This window comes from Strigops habroptila, chromosome 5 (assembly GCF_004027225.2).
Source record: "Strigops habroptila isolate Jane chromosome 5, bStrHab1.2.pri, whole genome shotgun sequence".
Taxonomy (NCBI): Eukaryota; Metazoa; Chordata; class Aves; order Psittaciformes; family Psittacidae; genus Strigops; species Strigops habroptila.
The window spans coordinates 6,465,280-6,472,337 of record NC_044281.2 but is presented as its reverse complement, the minus strand read 5'-3'; the positions used below and the strand labels follow the sequence as shown (position 1 = coordinate 6,472,337).

At 50.4% G+C, this 7,058-nt stretch overlaps 1 long non-coding RNA gene across 1 annotated transcript; it reads right to left on the bottom strand.

The window, feature by feature from the left end:
• Positions 1-457: 457 nt before the first annotated feature.
• Positions 458-1,914, bottom strand: LOC115608210. Its single transcript, XR_003991482.1, has 2 exons — positions 1,102-1,914; positions 458-844 (listed from the first exon to the last, which is right to left on the bottom strand). It is a non-coding gene; the product is annotated as an uncharacterized LOC115608210 (long non-coding RNA).
• Between the last annotated feature and the right edge of the window lie 5,144 nt (positions 1,915-7,058).

Genomic DNA, 7,058 nt, shown 5'->3' with positions numbered 1-7,058 from the left:
CTCTGAAGAGTCCCCCAAAAGCCTTCAATAGGGTCAACTGAAGAGCTTTTGATTACTGTGGTTTGTTTTCCCCTTTTTTTGGTTAGTCCAGCCAACCAACAAATACTTCAGCATCTACTTCAGCTTTTCCTTAATCTGCATCTCTCCTTTGGCAAAGCTGCATGGTCCTCAAGCATGTATCCTTACCGACTAATACAGGGCCATATTGCCATGCTCTCCAGCTCAGCAGACTTTGAATCCTCAGTACTAATTAGGTTTGTCAGACACTATCTGCTTTTGCTAGAGATTACTCTCACCCCTAGGGGACTCTTCTCTTTCCTTTGAATCTGGCAGAACAAGTCCTGCTGCCTGTAAATGTGTATGGAGGTACATCAAGTTCTCCTTCCACGGAACGCTCCAGTACATAGGGCTGTATAATCAGTTCCGCATGAAGGTTTGTGAAAAACCACCTCTTCTCTGACAGAGCTTTTCATGGAAGGAGTTTTAAACGGCTTCCAAGTTGCTATTAAAAAAGAAAGGTGAAGGGGGTTAAAAAACCACTTATGCAAATAATGAAGTGTTAACAGCTCTCTTGCAGTATTTGGTGCTTTTCCCTAAGCCACAGCTCACGGGGGTTAACAGGAGAACCCGAGCACGTGCGTGTGCTCCTGAGGAGCATTTCAACAGTGCCAGAAACAGGTTAAACAAACATTTACAAAGACTCACACAGGTATCACTGGGCTTGCCTCGGAATGAGAGGAATCTGGTGGATGCGGTCTCCGGTGCCTGTTCCAGGACTATTTTGTCCAATTCTTTTGAAGTCTGTGTTTCCGAGATTTCAAATCTCATTGGGTTTAGCCAAACTCTCGTTTTATTTAAGGCATGAAGGGAACAACATTTATCATTCAAAGGAGGCAGTTCACTATCCTCCCTGCTCCCATTTTTGTCTTCTGCCTCTAGACAAGCACGTCCCTTCCCTGCGCTAATAGATGGAGCAAGGCTCACCTTGAGGTAGAAAGTGTTATAGGAGAATTAATTACAGATTCTGACTTTACAATTACTAGTGAAGATGCTCCCATTATCTGCCACAAGACACACACACACGCGCACTCCTGGCTTTACCTGCATAGAAAGAAGCTTGCCATGTGCGGAGAGATGACTTTGAAGGCTGCAGTGAAAGCTAATCTCTAGAGAAAGCATAAGAGTATTGGAAGGGCCACCAAAGACCTCCATAATAATGACCCATAGCAGGGGGACGTCAGCAGGTCAGAAGGAGAGAGAAACAGTAATAGGTCAGATATTATAATGTCCTTGCCAAAATTTAGGAGAACAGAGACTAAGACCATAAGAAAATGATTAATCTACTGCACTGACAATGGGACATTCAGCATGTGCTGAGGGTGCTGGGGGGCTGTAAGTCTGTTAAACAGACTGAGAGTGATTGGAAGAAGATGCAAAATAACAGCAGAGAGAAACCGCTCCTTAGAGAAGACATCTCAAAATGCCAGCATGCAAACTGTGTTGCATGTTTTCAGTTCAGCCTTTGGACCCAGCAATACAGAGTGGCTTAAGATCAAGACCACTTGTGTACTTACATCTCCAGCGTATAAAAGCTTACACACATGCTTTGGTATTTGCTGAGTTGGTGCTCCATGCTCCCCATTCCATAAATCCTCTTCCCCTTCAGGCTCCAAGTGATGGAAAATGCTCCCCGAGCACAGAAAATACTCACTGAAGTCAAAGGGGAACTTGAGCTGGAGAAGTACGTCAGGAAGTCACCGTCTGGAGAATACAAAGGACTCCTCATTTATAAAACCAAACTGTTAATAACCAGGAGAACTGGACAGAAACATCATGTTGGCACTCTGCGAGCAGGGCTGCATGGACTGATCTGCATGGGGCTTACCAGCACCCTGGGGGCTTACACTGCCAGCTGCTGCAGGCTGGGGCATCCTTGCGCTCCATGTCTGTGCAGCCCATGACATGTCTGAGGTCTATTCCCTAGAGGCAACTTTAGGCACACACATCACTTAGGAAGCAGTTTAAAGTCAACACCTTACCTATACAGGTTTATACAGCAGGACAAACAGCTGGTACTGATTCTCCCCCACGGCCAAGGTGCTCAGAGCAGTCAGGAGCACATCTGCCACACTGAAGAGGAACCATTACTAAGGAGGAGCTGCCCACTGTAGAGAGCTGCATTTCTCAGTGCTTGTGAGGCTTCACCTGCCAATTCTATATAGCAACTTGTTGAAAAAAATACCAAAAATAAAGAGCAATTAAGCATCATGTCAGCAACATATCGATGCAAACAGGAATCCCCCACACCATCCACTCCCAAGTCATTTTTACTGTCCTTATTCGAGGCACTGTTTTGCTACGAATAAATCCTTTAAAACTGGCTTTCAAAACCCCTGTGAGATAAAAAAGGAAAAAGTTCCCAAGTGACTGTCACAGGGAAACAAAGCGATGAAAGAAGAGGAAACAGTGAGTTGTGGACCACCATTGGTGGGCACTTGAATAGGAGCCCTATGCTTGACACCACCACGACTTTGAACAAAACCGAAGTCAAACAGCTATCTGTCAGGGGGTACGAATGCACACAAGTGGTGAGAACCTGGCCTTGCTGTAAAAACGTGTCAGGGACTTGTCTGTGCCGAGCCCCTGATGGATCGCTGCGCTCGGAGGCAGCATTGTCAGCAGCAATAATAAGACATCTGGTCCCTTCTCTCTCTGAAAGAATATTTTGGCTCGACTGAACCCACGTGAGCAGCTCCTCGTACAATGCACAGACACAGTGTCTCATGGCCACTGATCCACAGCACCGGGTCCCTCCTCCCCGCTCCCTGCAGCATCCCTTTGGTCTCAGCCCCACCAGCCAGCTCCGTGACATGCAGCCAGCACCCAGCGTGCCCTTCACATGGCTGCGAAAGCACCAGCACTGCAGCATCCACCACAGCCTCCATCACCCCTCAGCATTCCTCCTTGTGGGTCTTGCCTGTTCCTTTTGCATGGACACAAAGGGGTGAGCTGGAAGAAGAGTGAGGCACCTATTCCATATGCAGACTTACCTCAGTGAAGGGGGCAGCCTCTGAATAAGAAGGGTTTCATAGAATGCCAGACTAGTCTGGGTTGAAGAGACTTTAAAGCTCATCCAGTTCCAACCCCCTGCCACAGGCAGGGACACCTTCCACTAGAGCAGGCTGCTCCAAGCCCCTGTGTCCAACCTGCCCTTGAACACTGCCAGGGATGGGGCAGCCACAGCTCCTCTGCACAGCCATTCATGTTCCTCATATGTGATGCTCAGGACACCACATCCAAGCTGACACACACAAGCTTATGCAGCACTGCCCAATCCTCAGCGTTAAATCCAACCTGCAGGCATGGGACTGCAGCACAGCATCACCTCCGCAAACAGGGAGGCCAGGATGTGCAGCAGGACACAGGGATTTTAAGCAAGCTGCCAATTCAAACAGGCTCCCCAGCCACAATTAAACCAGCAGCTCCTGGGAAGCCATCTGCTTTCCTTCCTACGCACAGGCAGGACCTCAGCTCACAGGCACAGCCCCAGGGAAGTGGGCACAAATTATAAAGCCTAATTCAAGTAAGAAGTACAAAGTTTCTATAGAGAGCTTCAGTTCCGAGACAGCAAAAAAAGAAATGGAAAAATAGGGACTTAACGCATTAAACCCTTCAACAGACCTCTCGTGACACCCTACACCCTACAGGGGACGAGAGGAGCGAGGGATGTGTGAGACGGCTGGGAATGGACTTGAGACATAATGAAAATAAGGGAAATGGAAGCAAAGGAAGGAGCAGCGAAGTGGAGGGAGAAAAGAGAAAGATGTCTCTGTGCTCCCAATACTTCAAACCAGAGGCCCCACTTTCCAAATAACATTTCACTGGGGGAGGAAGGGAGGGAGGGAGGGGGCAGGCTGGTTTTCATTTCATTTTCACTTGGAAAACACCATTTTTCCACACATCCACTGAAGTGCGGATTTCCACCAAAGCAATGTAAAAAGCGAGCCTGCCTCAAAGCTGAGGTTGTCAGAAACCATGTCTGTTTGAACTCATAAAGGCATGGTTGGAAAAGCCCCCAGGAGCCATGAGCAGCATTTCCCAGCACAGCATCCAACCCCCCAGCACCCAGGCACAGCAAGGCAGGCACCAGGCAGAGCAGGACCCACCAGCTGGGAAGAGGCTGCAGAGATGACACAGAGACCAATTGCTTCTGCTCCAGCCTTGAACAGGGACCATGCCAGTGCTGAGAGGAGAGACAAGGAGCTGCGGCTGCTGGGGTTGCGTGGGGTGATAAATGGGGTGCCAGCACCTCTGCAGCTCACCCGGAGAGCACAAGCCTGCCCAGCCTCTCATCCTTTCATAAGGAGCTCAGCAGTGCCGGCAGCCACAGGCAGCAGGTGGGTTTAACATTGAGGAAAGAGGGATGTTGCCCATTGCAGCATCTTCCCAGTTCTGCCATGGCTGTGTACCTGTGTACTGTGTACCAGCTCTGTACCTGGGGCAGGCAGATGGCTTTATAAGGGACAAGTCTAGGAACCTCTGGAATTCCCTGCTGGAACACAGCAGCCTCCCCTTTCCCAGCTGGCAGCTGGCACCGATAGTGCTGTGTGCCCTGAGATGGTGCATGCACAGAGACTCTTTGCCTGCAGCTTCAAGGGGCTGGGAGAAGGACATGGCACCGGGCATAGGGACAGTCCCTGCACTGGCAGCTGTAGCTGGCAGCAGGGATGCCTGTGGGAAGCAGGTGCCCCTTTCCCAAAGGCTGGGAATGGGAATGCTGGCACTGGCAATGCCTGTGCAGTGATGTGTCCCGCTGGCTGGGTGCCCACTGCCAAATTTTGATGCCCTGACAAAGGAGCCATGTATCCCCAGTGGTGCTGGCTGGGGGGGCTCAGCTCCTGTGTGCCCCACAAGGCTCCTTCACCCACAAAGAATCGCGGACAGGAGGGACCTAAACCATCACCCACATGGTAACCAGCGTCACCACCCCAAAAGGGCCTTCACACATTGCTCAAGCTGGAGTTTTTCTCCCCTGCCACTCGCTCCAGCCCCTCACAGCAGCACAGCCAGCAACCAAGGTCTGTGATTAGCATCCCTGGCTCTGCCTCATCTCAGCATGGGGATGCCAGCACACCAGCATCCCAAATCTGCTCCTGCCCTGCAACCTGCTCTAGTGGAAGGTGTCCCTGCCTGTGGCAGGGGGTTGGAATTGGAGGAGCTTTAAGGTCCCTTCCAACACAAACCAGCCTGTGATGCTATGATTCTGTGACCTGCACCCTGCTTTCTAAAGACTGTCCCAGTCTGTCTGCACACAACAAGGACACACAGAGCGTCCCAATTCCCCCCTACCACACCGCAGCTTACCTTCTGGGTCTGCATCGTTCCCATCGCCATGTGGAGACCTCTGACACAGAGTCATCCCAGCCTGTAAAAAGATTTGGGGTAACACGGCCACCAGACCCCAATTAGCTGCCATAGTACCTGGCCACATGCTGCTCCTTTCCTGGAAACTTTAAGGTCCATGTGTTTTGCAGTGCAAAGGAGTCCTTTGACATTCAGTTGAATACATCTAATCCAATTGCTGTGGAGCAAACACACTGGCACTGGTCTTTAATTGCACCCAGAATAGCCAATGACTTTCTATTAGGAAGCCACAAAGAGGCTTCATCCCAGTCCACTCTGCTGTGTACAACCTGTGCACTGGTCTGGGCTCCCCCTTTGCGCTTTGTCAGGTGCCAAGAAGGGTCCACAATGCCTTTTTGGTCCCTATGCAGAAAGCTCCCTGCAAGCTCCATGTGCTGGGCTGAACAACCTATGATTTCCCTACCCCGTGCCCTTGAAACCAGCTGACAAGCCAAAGTTTTCCCTGACAAGCCAAGGAATCAGAACTGACATGACTGGAAAAAACAAGCTCCATTCCTCTTGGCAGGATATTAATTTAGAGATCTCTGGTGTCATCGCCCCAATTCACAATGAATTTGGATCCAAGTTTTCCTAGTGCCAGACGACATGGGGATTTGACAGAGAAGGTAATTGAAGGAAATGGCTTTGTAATCTAGCTATTGTGCTGGCAAGCTCCAGCTCTCCTACAGAACAAGGTTCACTTCCTGGCATGGCTGATTCATCATCCTTTATTTGTCCCCAGTGCCTCTTGACTTTCCTCTGCCTGGCAGGGATAGCACAGACCCCCCATTGCTGCATCAGGGGTCTGCTGGGCAGTCAGGCTTTCTCCCCAGCAATGTGAGTAGCAGCAATGGGGTGATGAGCCCCCAGGCATCCAAAGGGCAGGGTGAAGAGCAGGCTTGAGCAAACCTCACACTCCGCACCCCTTGGGCAGCATGCACCCCGAGCAGATGGAGCCAGGCTCCACCAGCAGTATGGGCTTGTAGAGGAACAAGGATGGGGGACCTTCAGGTGGGAGAAATCCCACCCAGAAAGCCCCAGGGCCTCCATTCACTCCACATAAATAACCAGGAGGGTGGGAAAACCTAAACTGGAGCAAAGTTTGGAGCAAAGCTTGTAACTGCATGCTTAGTGACATCCCAAAGTGGCGTGTACCTCAGGAAGAAAGAAAGTACTCTCTGTAGGGTTACCTGCCAGACGTAGGTCTAATCACTGGATCATGCATTTTTATCCTTCTTCTGACAGGGATACCACAGACACAGGCTGCACTAGGCAGACAAAAGCAGCATTGAAGGAGAAAAGAGTCTGCCCTGGTCCCACCAGGAAAGAGGGAAGGAGAAAAAGGGGAAACAGGGTGGAGAGGTTCCAAGATGTGCTCTGTGCTGAGCTGAGCAGCACTTGCATAGAAATGCTCATGCACGCAGGTCCCGGATCATCCTACACAGCATTTTATCACTGCTCTAATAACAACAACCATGTTACTGACCTGTGCATTCATTTAGTAACCACTTTGTTTCTCTAACCGCCGTTATCTAGGCTGGCTGTGAGCTGCTCTGGATGGATGTCAGACCCAAGCCGCATCTGAGGGCTGGGGCAGCGTGAAACCCTAGACCTGCGAGCCCTGCAGATCCCACCATTGCCTGACATCCCCTCTG